This window comes from Pan troglodytes, chromosome 1, assembly GCF_028858775.2.
Source record: "Pan troglodytes isolate AG18354 chromosome 1, NHGRI_mPanTro3-v2.0_pri, whole genome shotgun sequence".
Classification (NCBI taxonomy): Eukaryota; Metazoa; Chordata; class Mammalia; order Primates; family Hominidae; genus Pan; species Pan troglodytes.
In genome coordinates this window covers 171,997,706-172,013,245 of record NC_072398.2, presented here as the reverse complement: position 1 = coordinate 172,013,245, position 15,540 = coordinate 171,997,706, and positions in this window count along the sequence as shown.

The following is a 15,540-nucleotide window of genomic DNA, read 5'->3' as shown; positions in this document are numbered from 1 at the left end:
TGTCCTCCTTCTCTTGGAGAGTTTGAAAAGGACATTCTTGCCATGGAATATAAGCAAGCAGACCAAAAACTAAACATATAAGCCAACAGCACAAAAACACCATTCCTTTTTTTTAAAAAAATTTTATTTTAAGTCCCGGGACACATGTGCAGGACATGCAGGTTTGTTACATAGGTAAACATGTGTCATGGTGGTTTGCTGCACCTATCAACCCATCACCTAGACATTAAGCCCCGCATGCATTAGCTATTTATCCTGCTGCTTGTCTTCCTCCAAACCCCTGACAGGCCCCAGTGTGTGTTGTTCCGCTCCCTGTGTTCATGTGTTTTCATTGTTCAGCTCTCATTCATGAGTGAGAACACGTGGACACCATTCCTTTTTAAAAAATCACCTGCCTTGGTATCAATCTTACTGGGAGCTTAAAGACACCACTTTACAAAGACATTGAGAGGTTTGTGTTAGGGTCATCGTTTTACCTGTGAGTTTAGCAGAGGATGCTGAGGCTAGAAAGAAAACACCCAAGGAGAAGGGCACACAGCTGGAGGGGAGCGTGCTGCTGCTCTGCCCAGATGCGTCTGACTCCACTACCCAGGAGTTTCCTTTCCCCACACTGGGAAGCATTGTTCGTAGATGAACAGCCTTCCTGGAAGAGGTGACACTTGAGCTAAGTCTTAAAGAACAGAAGGCTTTCTGCTGGGTAACAGTGGTGGGAAGGCCATGATTGAAAAGGGTTAAAAAGTGTAGATGCTTTTGTAAACACAGCCAGGCAACAGGGTCAAGCAACAGGGGTGAGGCCAGTGGTGAAACAGCAGACGTGGTGGATGTGGTTGTTTTTAGTCTCTTGGATGAAGTTCAAAGCAAAAGTCCCTGATATCCCCTGGAGAGAGAACATCCAGGTTGTGTTCCTGCCCAGAGCCGAGTAAACAGGATTATTGGAACCTGCGGTGGCCTCAGCTGGACACACTGGCTGCAGCCTGGCTGGCGCAGAGGGAGAGAGTGACAGGGAAATGGCTGAGATTAGGAACTGCCCTTGCCTCTGGACTTGGGTCTCTGAGGAAATGCCTCTGTTGGGATAACCTGTCTTGGGCACTTGGAATCTGTATTTCAGGTCAGAAAATATGCATAGCCTTTGACCCACCAATTCCACTTCTAGGAATACAAGAAGGAGAAATAGTTGCTGATGTGTGAAAAGATATATGTACAAGGATGTTCAACGTAGTATTGTTGATAATAAAAAAAAATTGGAAGCAACTTAAATATCTCAGGAAACTTATAGTACATCTATATGACAGAAAAATTTTAGCCTTTAATAATCATGTGGTAAAAGACTATTCGTTGATATGAAATATTTAGAATATTTTGCCAAGTTAAAAAAAGGTTATAAGACAGTATGCACCATCTGCTCTCAATTATGTAACTATTTATCATGATGACATTTACTGAACACTTGCCATGTGCCAGCCATGGCTCTAAGCAGTTTAAACATATTTGATCATGCAACAAGTTTATGGAGATTTCTTATTATCTCTATTTTACACATAAGGAGACTGAGACACAGAGCGTTTAAGTAATTTGTCTAAAATCACAGCAGTAAGTGGCAAAACCTGCACGTGAACAAAGCATTCTAGCTCCAGAGCCCAAATGCAAACAGCTAAGTTGCCATACTCTCTTCCTATGTGTGTCCACATTTCTGTGGTTTCTTTGATTTTCTTTCTCTTTCTTGGAGACTTTACACCCAAACGTTAGCTGTGTGTTAAGTAATCCCCTCCTAGGGCAAGAGCAGACAAATATTTTCATGATGGAAGTGAATATTGCTGCCAGTATAGGCTCCAAAGGACATTTACACCTTGACTGCAGAGAACACACTACATGCCACTTAAGATCTTGTACAGGACAAACACAGCAGTTCCCCAGTTCACTTATTCAGCAAAATAATGATTAAGTGCCGGTTCTGCGCAGGCTCTGTTCTAGGCTCTGAAGATCAGCAGTGAATAAGGCAAGGGACACAAGGCCAATTCTCCAATAAGACTTCCATCCTCATGGGGGAAGCAAGGAGGTAACCAGTAAATAAACAGCCAAGAAAAATATCAGCTGGAGTTCAGTGTTCTGTAGAGTACTGCAATTGGAATGGTGCCATAGGGTGGGATCGTGGGCTTAGGAAGATGACCTTTAAGAGGAGACATTTGAGCTAAAACTTGAATGACCAGCAGTAGAGACACACACACACATACACACACACACACACACAGACACACACACAGGGTGGCAGGGAAGCAAATCCAGCAAAATGTTAACATTTGGGAAATCTGGATGAAGGGTACAACACAATTTTTTGTATAAGTGTTGTAACATTTCCATAAGTTAAATAATTTTGGAATAAAAAGTTAAAATATGTCAAAATAAATATATTACAAATACAAAGAATCACTCTACATCTAAGGAAATAGAGTTGGTAGAGCTTGCTGGTGAATGCCATGTGGTGGGTGAAGAAATCAAGAGGAAATAGATGATGCTGGTGCCTTTGACTAAAGTAGGGTGAGGCTGAGGTATGAGGTATGGGGAGAAAAAGCAAACACCCTTTTCTTTGACCCAATAGTCAGTTTGCAAACTACCATACACTTATCTTCTCAATGGGTCTTCTCCTTTTTTTTTTTTTTTAGAGATGGAGTCTTGCTCTGTTGCCCAGGCTGGAGTGCAATCTCGGCTCACTGCAACCTCCGTCTCCCGGGTTCACGTCTTCTCCTGCCTCAGCCTCCAGAGTAGCTGGGACTATAGGCACCTGCCACCATGCCCGGCTAATTTTTTGTATTTTTAGTAGAGACGGGGTTTCACCGTGTTAGCCAGGATGGTCTCGATCTCCTGACCTCGTGATCCTCCCACCTCGCCCTCCCAAAGTGCTGGGATTACAGGCGTGAGCCACTGCGCCTGGCCAGTGGGTCTTCTCTTACCCTCCTTTGAATCAGGTAGGATTTTTTACTGATGAAGAAACTGAGACCAAGAGTGGGGAAATGATTGTATGTGGTGTCATGGTGACTAAGTAGCAGAGTTAGGTGCCAAAGTCAGATCTTCTGAATCCATGAAACTAACAATCTCCAAGGCTAAGTGACAGGAGATACATCATGTATATTTTCCACTACTCTAAAGTAGAATAAATGTTGAATAGGCTGGGCAATAATTGGCCCGTGGAAGACGCAGGTAACTCAATCTGACTATGTTGTAGAGGGTTGGTTGTAACACTCTCTTTCTTAGAAACTATCAAGGATTCCCAGTAACCCATGAACCATTTTAGTTCCCAAGAGATAGTACAATGCTGTAGACTGCAACTTGACTTATTGTGACGCTAAGTTATTATTCCATTTTTATTATTTTATAATTATTATTAAAAATAGAGGTAAACCACCTACTCCTCTCAAAAGGTAGTTAGGAGAATCAGCATCCAAAGGAAATAGTGCAAATGAAAGGGTTTGTGGTCTTCAACACTCGGTTAGACGACCTCCTGATGGGGTCTTAGGGTCATGTTCATTATCTCTGAGTACATTGCAAGTGCTTCAGGTTGCCTTTGGAGGTCACTCCTGTGACTGGCTCAGCTTCTGCCAATTTGGAGACCAATTTAAAATTCCAAGACATCAAGAAAACAAACCCAGGATCTTAGAGAAAGGGAGTATCAACTAACACTAAAGTAGTACCTGCTAAGTGCAATTTAGTGACATTTATCACTAAGTAGCACCATTTGACCCCCCACTCCAACAGCCTCTTGAGGGAGCCCCATTAACTCAGTTTTAAAGGAGGAGAAAACTAAGACTCGAAGTATTAAACAATGTGGTCCCATGCTAGCAGTGAGCCTACAATGTCTAAGCCAGAGCTTGCACCCCTTTCATGGCACTACATGGCCAAATAGGCCCTTTCTGGTCCCAGAGATGAAGGTTAACCAATGTGCAAAAATAAGTTGCCTTGGAATCCACCCTGCTTACAGGTCCTCATTACCCTAAATCAATGATCTGCATGATTTCATTGGGATGGTATGTGTGCTTGATTTATATTGGCACAGATCAAGCCATAAATTGTGCCTATGGACCCATCAAAGTCTTTTCTCACATTGAAGATGTTTATAGAAACAGGAAACATGGCCTTTGCATGAACATACTGGTCCTCTCTATGTCAACATCATCATAAATAGACGTATCCAGGATCTCTGCCTGGACTGTTTTCCATAGATACTCAGCAAACCCATGAGCTAGGTCGTTATTACCAAGGAGGAACAAAGAGACCCTCCCTTGTTCCTAGAACTTATCCTGACAAGAGGCCCTCTTGACTGAAGACCAGAAAAAATGCCATGGCCCACATTCCACCCCTCTCTGTTGTTAGCAGCAGTGCCTGGTCCTTTAAGATGTCCCTCCATTCTTACAGCTTTGAACTTCAGGCTCCTAACCTGGGAGTCCAGAGTTGTAGAGCTGTTCTTTGCTTCTTGTAAAATGAATCTACTCTGTGGACTCAAAACACCTTCAGTCTTACTGTTTTTCCCAGTTTGCAAAGCTGTCCCACCCTTTATCACAGTGGACTCTGGCAAGACTGTATAAGGGGGGCTGTTGTCAGTATCTCATTTTGCAGATGAAAAGAATGAGGCAGAGAGAGAGACAGAAGGGTCTATTACTCGACTTTGAATTTCTCACACAGCTGGCATTAAATTCCTCTTCTCAAGAAACTTAAAAGTAGTTGTAGATTATTATCACCAGAGCTGTCAATATCTGTATCTGCAAGAAACTGCCAGAAAACAGCCAGTATACCTGTAAAGGGTTCAAGCTAAATAGAATTTATAAAGACACTATTACAGAGGTATAGGCAGAGTTAGGAACTGGCACCCAGGAACTCACAATAGCAGGGAGCCGTTAGCACCTGCGATGGGCTGAATCATGTTCCTCCCAGACTCACAAGTTGAAGCCCTATCCCCCAGTACCTGATAATGTGACTGTATTTGGAGATAAGGTCTCCATACGATAATTAAATTAAAATGAGGTCATTAATGTGGGCCCTAATTCAGTATGACTGGTGTCCTTTAAGAAGTAGAAATGTGGACACAGATATGTAGAGAGGAAAGACTATGTGAGGACACAGAGAGAAGATAGAGGCCTCAGAAGAAACCAATCCTGTCAACATCTTGATCTCAGATTTCCAGCCTCCAGGGCTGTGAGAAAATAAATTTCTATTGTTTATGCACCCAGCCTGTGATATTTTGTTATGGCAGCCCTAGTAAACGAACACATTCCCTTCTAAGCTTGAAAGTCAGAGAGAGGAATTAATGGCTCACCCCTCTCCTCCCAGCCTCTGATCTCCTGCTAAGGCTTCCCATGGGCTGAACCCAACTGAAAACCAGATAAGGGTACAATTAGGATAGGATCACAGCAAGAGCTCTGGATAAGGGCTAAGCAGATTCTTTCATTCATTCAACAAATATTCATCAAATACCTGGTGCAATTGTACCAGGAGCTATTCTGGATGCTGTGGATATAAAGATAAATAAGATAGAGTCCCTTGTCTTCAATGGTCACAGTGTGACATAGAAGGAAGATTCTGCTATGTGTTCTACTATGTAAGTGCCCCACTGTACAATGTAGATTACATGCTGATAATTGCTGTTTGAGCATGATGCTATGACTGCAAAGAGGAGGGGTTACTCACTCAGTCAGGGTGGCAGGAAGACGGCCACAGAGGAGGTACACTCTAGTTGCCCCTTGAAGGATGTGCGAGATTTTACGGAGAGATGGAGGGGAAGGTCATGCTGGGTGGAAGGACATGCAAAAACCCAGGGATGTGTAAAGCGAGGAATCCCTTTGGAAAGAGAGGCTGAAAGATAGATGTAAACCCTATGTAGTTAAAATCACTTCCTAACTGTGCCACCTCACAATGCTATGCTGTCTGTGGTTGGGGCACTAATTTATACCTGTTGGCCACATGGTTCAGTGGCAAGAACAGGGTTCTAGAGCCTTGGGCTCAAAGTCCATTGCCAGCAACTGTTCACCATGTGTGGCTTAGGCAAGACACTCAACCTTTCTGAGCCTTTGTTTTCTCTCTGGTCAATTAATCAGCCAGTATTATTGTGTGTCTTCTCTGTTCCAAGCCTCAAAGCTATAGGGATGTTTGGTGCTGCCCTTGGGAACCTATAGTGGCGGAGGAGGCAGACTCTACACTGAGCCCCTCTGTGCATATGGAGTGGCTTCCAGGGCTGGGCTCAAAGTGCTCTGGGAACACACAGGTTAACGCACTTCCTCCGTACTTCCCAGGGATTTGGAGGGAGTTTGGAGAAATAACAAAACAGGAAATGCTTGTAAACTGCTTCTGTTATTGGGTGGCAGTCATGGTTGCTGACATTTAGGTGAGGGTTGTTTCGTTTAGGCATTCTCATTGCACTCCCTCATCATCCCTGCCTTTGCACCTTGGCTCACACTATGTCCACTTTATACTTCTCTGACTGTGTAAATCCTATCCATCTTCATGATCAAGGTCCAGACCCAACTTCTCCAGGAATCTTGTCCAGAGCATCACAGGCCATAGGAATAACACCCTCCTCTTAACTCTGCTACATTTGCAGGCTCATTAGGCATTTATGCATTAGTAAAAGACAGTTTTGTGCCATTCCAAGAGTGGTCTAAAAACTATCTGGATCAGAGAATTCTGGAGCTGGATGAGACCTTAAAAGGCCATCATCAAGCCTCTAGTCTTATTCCAAGCTAGTACACATGGCAACTAGAGTGAGCATCCTATAATACAGATTGGAGCATATGTCTCTCCTACTTTAAACAAGGTGACTCTGCAATTGATTGCCCAAATGGGGATACTTTCGAGGGTGAAAGGTAATGCTGTTATTATAATGCTTGGACAACAGGCCTAAACTAGGATGACACCAAGGGCTAAACTAGGATAACACTAAAATTTGGGCACATAGTCCCTGTGTGACCTGCTGACCTCTCCTGTACTCCAGCCAACCTATAGTTTCCCAGCATCTGATGGACAACTAGTAGTTAACCAAATGTTCCTTGCTTGTTCTGGCCACTCTGCCTGGGACATGCTGTTCCCTTTGCCTGAAATGCCATCCTCCTCACTCCATCCATTTCATCCTTAAGTCTCAGGCTAAGGGTTGCCTCCTATGTGAAGCCTTCTGACCCCTGGGCAGAGGCATCTGCTTCCAACATATTTTGTTAGGTCTCCTAGCATGTGGCATAGTTATCTATGAGCCAGTCAGCTGCCACCACTGGACTTGGAGCCCTCAGAGGCTGTGTCTCATTATGGTTGTCTCCCCCATTGCTTGTCCAGGGTCTACATCTGACCCACTGTAAACACTAAGTATTTTTTCATTAATAATAATGACAAATGAAATACAAGATTATGACACATGAGATAGTGCACCTTTGCATTTCTTCTTCTGGATTGTCACTTCTTTCTTTTCCTATTGAACTTCGGGTATGTAGGTCAGACACCCAGTGAGGGCAAACTTCTCAAGCATATCACATCGTGAAGACTAAGGCTTATTCCAGGGAAGCTGCTATGGCTCCAGCATTTCCTGGAGCTTCAGAACCCAAGGCATGTGTCTCCTAGAGGGGCAAATATTCACCTTGTAAGTCTACATACATTGTGTAAAACTAGTCAAAACTCTTTCAGAACCAGGTGAAGAGGATGAGTGATGGAAACAGGGACTGGCTCATAATGGGTGCTCTAGTCCATGTTTGTTAAATAAACCAGAGCAAGAAGACATGGAGGGAAGGAAAAAAGGAAGAAAAAACAAGATGAATTTTCTTATTTGGCTCTTAGACTAAACTTAAATGTCACTTTACAAAAAGGGAGTTGGCAGAGAAATAGACAGAATCATAAGAGAAGGAAAAGGAACCAGCTTTTGTTGGGTGTTTATAATGTGTTTAATGGACCAGGCATTTTGTTTATGTGATCTTACTTTAATTTAAATGTGATACCACCCCACCAGAGCAGATATTATCATCTGAGTTCTACAGATGAGAAAATTTGAGCGCAGAGAAGTTAAACAGTTTCCCAAGGCCTTATAGGTTTAAACTGTGGGTCTAATGAAATCAAAACTAGACTTAAACCCTTAAACCGGAGTCTCTGTGACTTCACCTCCCCTGATTTCCCCACATGAGTGAGATGTCTGGAGTCTCCCAAAGGGACTTCTTACAAGAGTCACACCCATTTGGATCCATGTATTCTGAGTGATTTTGTTTTTAGAAATCAGTCTCATTGCTTCATAATCACAGTTTATAGGTGCCATGAGGACAAGGGCTGTGCCTTATTGATCCTAGTATCCCAAGACACTATCACAGTGCCTTTCCCCACCAGGAATGCTCAGACCATATTTACTGAAGGCCTTAAGTCAGATTCTCTGGCTTTATATAGTTGATCCACCCCAACATGCTCAATTCTCTGAGTCTTCTGATTTCTTCCTCCCTTCTCGCCCCTGGCTTGTCTACTTCAGTTAGTGTGGGCCCCTAGCATGGCCTCCTGAAAGATCCCCACACCCAATCTAGTGGCATATTGAGACTGTCTCTCAGGGTCCTTACCATGTGTTAAATCCTGTGTAACACTACCGAGTGCTCCCATATCAATAAATTCTCCATTATTCGACTGTCTATACCATCACCACCACCCCCTGCCCCCGCCCCCACCCACCACCCCCATGTCACCCATCTTGGATCCTCAGGATCCAGTTCTAGACACACACTCCTGGCTCCTGCCGGTGCAGGTTGGCTAGGCCCTACAGCTCCTTCAGGGTCTAGTTCCTTTCCTGGAAGCCCAGCAAGTCCCTGGCAGAATTATGTTGTGACTCGATCCTCATTTTTGGTCTGTTGGCCTGGAAGGGGAGCAGAAGTGTTCTACCTTGCCAGGCAGAGTCCTCTCTGTCATCTTCAAGCAAGGAGGAAGAGTTAGCCCATAATTGGGAAGACTGAGCCACTTCTGCAGCCCAGGAGGTACAAGCAGAGCTGGAATGTCAACATTCTCAGGTTCTCAAGGGCTTCAACCCAGATATTCTTAGCCCACATCTAAGGGTCCCACACCTCCTGACCAGGGACCTGGCCTTCGTCTGTCAGGATGGTAAATTAGACTTTCATTGAAACTCTGCTACCCTTGTAATTAAGTCATGGCCTGATTCTCAGCTTTTCCTGCCCTCCAACTGCAGGAGATAAGAATATGCTGTCAAGGAGGCCCTCTGACTTTCACACTTTGTCTTAAATTAGTGAATAATCACTTCAAGCCTGCACGACTTTCTCCAATACACTGATAGCACTCAGCAGCAGCATCTCATTCCACCATCTTAATAATTGTGCTTTCCTCCATAGCTCTTGAATATCTGATATATTACACCTGTGGGTGCCTTTCCTTTCACTATAACCCCATCTCAGCTCCCTAAAAGTGAAAATTCTCCCATTTGTCAGGCTATAGCATGCCAGGTTCTATCAGTACTCTCCCTGCTCCAGAGATGGGATTTTAGTTGCCAGCCAGACAGCAGGTGATTCAGCTCCAAAATCCCAGTGTAGAGCCACTCTTGGTACCAACTGTCTTAGGATGAGGTTCAGTGCCTTGGGAAACAGACTCTAAGGCAGATATTTGCATGCAGGAAGTTTACTGGTGAGTGCTTCCAGAAACACCAGCCATGAGGGAGTAAGCAAAGTAGGATTAGGTGGAGGGAGAAGTTGAGCTGGGATGCAGCAGTCAGAGGCTCTGCAGTTTGGATGGTGCTTCTGAATTGTCACAAATTGAGGCCAGGGGACCAGGTTCTTGTACCTTTGACATCAGTCCATGATGGATATGGACTGCCAATAGAAACCAGGCATAGCTTTGCTTGGGGGAGTACCATTCAACCAAGAGTAAATCTTGAACAAGAAGAACTGTGAGCTGTCAGTTACCAACACTATTGGCAATTAGGGGAATGATCTTAGTTGGGCATCTGGGCAGTACTCTACAGCATTCTCTACACTGGATGAATAGATGGATGAATGAATGAATAATGAATGAATGAATGTTCTGCTTGTCTTCCTAACTACTTTGGAAATCCTGAGAAAAGGACTTTGATATTCTGTGGTCTTTTTAGACCCAGCAGTGCTGGTTGCCCAGTTATTATAATTGTTGCTTTAGCCTTAGAAAGAACCTTTGAAAATGCCGCTGTAATTTAATTTACTTATTTTCCAGATTAAAAAAAAATCAAGGTCTAAAATGATTAAATAATTTGCCTAAAGCTCCACAGTAAGTTTGTGATTCAGCCTAGACTTCATAAGTATTTTATCAGACTCAGAAACAGAGGTTTAAGCACATGAGGATTTCCTCTATTGTACAAAAGAAGTCCGAAGTCCCAGCGTTGGTTGAAGGCTCTATGGTTATCAGGGACACCCCCATTCTATCACATGGCTTCCATCCTCAAAGTCACCTCAAGGTCCAACATGACTTCAGAGATCCATGAAACACATCTGGTTTTAGCTTAGCAGCAGGAGAAATCAGGAGAAAGCAAAAGGACACTTTACTATTCCTTTCGAGGAGCCTTCCCTGAAGCCCCACTAGCCCCTTCTGACTACACCACCCTTGAGCAGAACTTTGTCCTGTGACTTCTCCACCTGTAAGGAGAGCTAGGAAATGTAGCTTTATTCTAGATGACAATTTGCCCAGTAAAGAATAGGAGTTCCGTATTGCAACACAAAGGGGAAAACAAGTATTTGGTAGGTAATTTACAATCTCTAACATATTGGTTATTGGGCTGTTACAGAAAAGCATACATTTCGGAACCATACCTGGATCGGTCTCCTCCTACGTGTAAGACTAGCTTAAAGTTATTTAACCTCTAGACTTTTAGTTTCTACATGTGTGAAACAGACAACAATCCTTATCCTCACAGATGTATTGTGCACGAATGTGTGGAAAGCACCTAGCACAGTGTCAAGTATTTGGATTGGTAGAATGTCTATCCCTCCTACTCCCACATTATTGAATAACTTGGTTAAAACTTAATGGCATTACACCCCATTGTCCTGTTCAAATAAACCTGAAGAACAGTTACTATTTTGTTCTTGGAGCATAGTGTGATTGAGACACATGTCCAAGCTTTCCACCCATTTGCTGGGTATAGTTTAAGGGGGAAGAATAGAAAAGTCTGTTTCGATACTTTCCACTGACTTTTCCTTGCATTCAGGTGGAGGCAGACAGACAAAACAAAAACCGTTCCCAGAGAATTTTTGAAATAAAAGCCTTTCTTCTCTATTTTATCCCATTCAGGAGACCAGATCTGAGTTCACTTGCTGGGCAGATCCTCCCCATGCAACACAGCCACTGCTTCCTCTACGCAGACCTCCCTGCTCCTTTGGGTGGCTCAGCCCCTCAGAGAGTTTATAGTTACATTACTGAGTTAGACCCTGTGCAAGAAGCTGGGGATATAGACATGTGGAAGTAAAGGTTTCTGCTTTTGAACAACCCCAGTCTAGTGAGAGAGACCAATATGTGAAGAGATAATATCACTTACTTTAATTGGATGCTCTATAAAAGGACGTAGGGGGTACAGAGAAGCTCCTAACCCAACTTGGAGCAGGAAGTTCATTGAGGACTTCTCAGAGGTGGTTATGTTTAAGCTGCATCTTAAAGGATGAAGAAGAGGGCAAAGCAGGGAGAGAGTATCCAAGGAGAGAGAACAGCAAGGACAAAAGCTTGGTAGAATGACACAGGAGTGTGTTAGAAACTGCAAATTGTTTCATAATAGTTAGATTATAAATGAGGACATAGGGAGGCTTCATTATTGGAAGGGTCATTGGGTCTGACATTTGAAGTACCAATGCTTTGCCTCCAAGCCACCTCTCTTCATGAACTCTGGAAAGCAGTGACCTCCGACATCAGTGTTGGTATTCAAGCAGTGGCAAATGGCAGGGGATACAGCATAGTAAAGCTGCTGTAATCATTCTGTAATTGATCATTGCTAGAGTCACTTTTAGTTTTAGGATTCTGTGATTCAGGATGCTGCCAGAGCACTTTTTTATAGATGTGTCATCTGAAAACATCTGGCCTTGAGTTTCTTTGTATTCTCTTGGCAGTTCCTAATTTTCTTTAAATAGAAAATACACAAGAAAATAGATGAGCAATTTTGAACACCTACATTGTAATAAACAGCTACTTTCACATGCCAGCTTCTGTAAGCCTCACAGGTAATTGTGATAAAAATGACTAGCCTACATCTTAATAGATAATGAAACTGGCCCAGAGAGGTTAAGTGACATGCCTAATGTTACACAGCTGGTGAGTAATGGCATGGGGAGTTAAACCTAAGAGCACCTGACTCCAAGTCTCTGCAAAACTTAAGATGCACCATCTTGGCTGGGCGCGGTGGCTCACACCTGTAATCCCAGCACTTTGGGAGGGCAAGGAGGGCGGATCACGAGGTCAGGAGATGGAGACCATCCTGGCTAACATGGTGAAACCCCGTCTCTACTAAAAATACCAAAAAAAAAAAAAACATTAGCCGGGCGTGGTGGCAGGTGCCTGTAGTCCCAGCTACACGGGAGGCTGAGGCAGGAGAATGGCGTGAACCCGGGAGGCGGAGGTTGCAGTGAGCCGAGATGGCACCACTGCACTCCAGCCTGGGTGACAGAGCGAGACTCTGTCTCAAAAAATAAATAAATAAATAAAAGGCACCATCTTAATGTCCATCCTGGGTAAGACGGAACTTCATTTTACTCCTCTCCTTCCCTCCTTTCTTCAGTTTTAAATCATTGCTCTTTGGGAAATTTTTCCTGCACTCTCACCTTGAAATTGAGACAGTAACTGAGAATTCCAAAAGAGACAGCCTGAACATGCTGAGGTTCAGTTTTCCCTAGGAGACTGGGGATTTATTTCATAATTCACTCTTTTGTTAGCAAATTCTTGCCACAGATGGTTTTTAATGTCTCAGTATCATAGAAGGTTGGACTTCGGTCTACTGTAAACCAACCCTCATTTTTGTACATGTGAGGACATCAAGGCTCAAAGTGGAGCAGAGGGTTACACATGGTCACTCAGAGAGTAAGCAGAATTTAATGTAATTTCATGAGAATGTTGCTTTTGGATTTATTGTCTCCCTTTTTCTAGTGGATTTTTGGCTCCAGGAAAAGATGCAATAAGCGAGGCATGAGCCTAGACATGCAGACTTTTGGCAGGAGTTGTTGTGCTAGTTCAGAAACTGGTATAAAAACTTTAAAGGGGGTGGGAGAAGATCATCAGGTTTCTGCTGACTTGGGATCATCAGAAAGTCAACTCTTCTCAGCATGAAGCACTGTACCGAAGGAATGTGTAGGACCATGTGGGTATTGCAGAGAATTTTATGTCTCCAGGAGGAAAAGAAGCTTATAGACCATTAAGTACAATTTTCCAATTTTGCAAATGAGCAAACTGAGGCTCAGAGAGGTGAGGTGACTTTTACATAGTCATAAAGCTAGGGAGAGGCAGAGCCAGGATTCAAATCCAGTCCTTATGAGCCAGAAAGGCTCTGCATCAGTCACTAGAGCACCAAACACTTGGGTTCAGTCTCTGGTTCTGCTGCTTTCAAGCTTTGTGTCTTTAGTAAGTTGCTTAACATCTCTGAACATCAGCCACCTTGTCAATAAAATGAGGTCAGTGGTCTATACTCAGAGTGTTGCTGTGAGAATTAAATATTACTATTACATAGGTGGAAGTGTCTGGTACATAGCAGCTATTCATTCTGTGCCAGAGCCTCCCACCCCACCCTGAAGCCTTGGAAATATTCCTTTGAGGCAAGGGAGATAGTGAGTTGTCACCGGTTATTTTAAATATAAAGGTGTCAGTTAGGAAGTCAGTGTGTGAAAATGCCTGGTGTTTTGAAGAAGAAAGAAGCAGCACAGTGTTTCTGGAGCATAGGTGTGAGCAGGAGTCCATGGGGCTGGAGGAACCAGCAATGGGCAGAGCCTGGTGGAGTGTTTTGTTGTTGTTTGCCATGTGAAGTAGCTTACACTTGGTCCTCTATGTGAAGGAAAACACAAAAGGTCTTAACCCAGAAGAATACCTGGATTTGCATGTTTTAAAGGGCCCCATAGAGACTGTGTGTCTAGGTGAGAGCGGATATCAGGGAGCTATTAAGAAACTATTATAATTGTCCAGGAGAGAGGCAGTAGGGCCTGAACTGGGGCAGAAGCAGTTAATGTGGCCTAGATGGCAGAGACAGGGTTTGGAAATCTAGATCAATAGGGTTTGGAAACTAACTTAATGTAGAGGGTAAGAAAGAAGAAAGTATTTACAATGATTCCCTCTTCTGGCATTAAAACATAAAAACTTCCACAGACCAAAGTTACGATAAACAAAGTGAGAAAGACAAGAGACAAATGGGGAAAAGTATTTGCTACGTATATGAAAGATAATAGACTATATACAAGTATTAACTAAGAATATCAATAAGAAAAAGATTTTTAAAAGTCTAACAGAAAAGAACTGATATAAACAAATAAATCCAGAAGAAGAAATATAAATGGGCAGTAAACTTTGGAAAAGAAGCCCAATATCACTAGTAATCAGAAAAATAAAACACTGAGGTGTCACTTCATACATATTGTCACATACTGAAAAATCTAATGATACCAACAGTTGATGAGCACAGGAAACAGTGAAAAGACTCAGACATTGCTGGTGTAAGTCTAAATTGTTACATCATCACTTTGGAGAACATTTGGGCATTATTCAGTAAATTTGATGATAGGTATACTCTGTATCTCAGCAATTTCACATTTAAGTATATATTGTGGATAAGCTCTGCATATATTCACAGAGAATATGCAGACAAAACCCAAGAGCGTATCAATGGAGAAATGCATTGTAGTATATTCATCTCATGTAAGACTTATAACAGTTAAAAATAACTGAGCTGGGACATTCTGGTTTTAGCTAGTGAGCACACTCTAATCTGTCTCTCTTACTACTGACAACTAAAAAGCCTGGAGAGAATACATAAGGAATTATCTGAGGACTCTGACAAGTAAACAATAACAGGTGGGTTGGGAAGGGAAATAAAAACTAAAAGCACAACTGATACAGGGGTGTAATTAGTCAGCATTCTCAAGAGAAAACCAATAGGATGTATATATATATATTTTTTTCTTTATGTGTGTATATATATATACACACACACACATAAAGATATATGTACATATATACACACATACAGATGTATCTATAGATATATATCTGTCTATAGATATAGACAGATATATATCTATATATCAAGAGAGATTTATTGTAAGAAATTGGATCATGTGATTATAGAAGCTGAAAGGCCTCAAGATCTTCAGTCAGTGAACTGGAGGCCTAGGACAGATGGTGGTATAGTTCCATTCTGAATCTGAAGGTCTGAGAACCAGGAGAGCCACTGGTGTAGAACCAGTCCACAAGCTGGTAGCCTCAAGACCTAGGAAGAGCTGATGCTTCAAGTTTGAAGGAAGGAAAAAAACAATGTCCCAGCTCGAAGTCAGTCAGGCAGGATGAGCTCCCTCTTATTCATGGGAAGGTCAGTCTTTTTGTTCTATT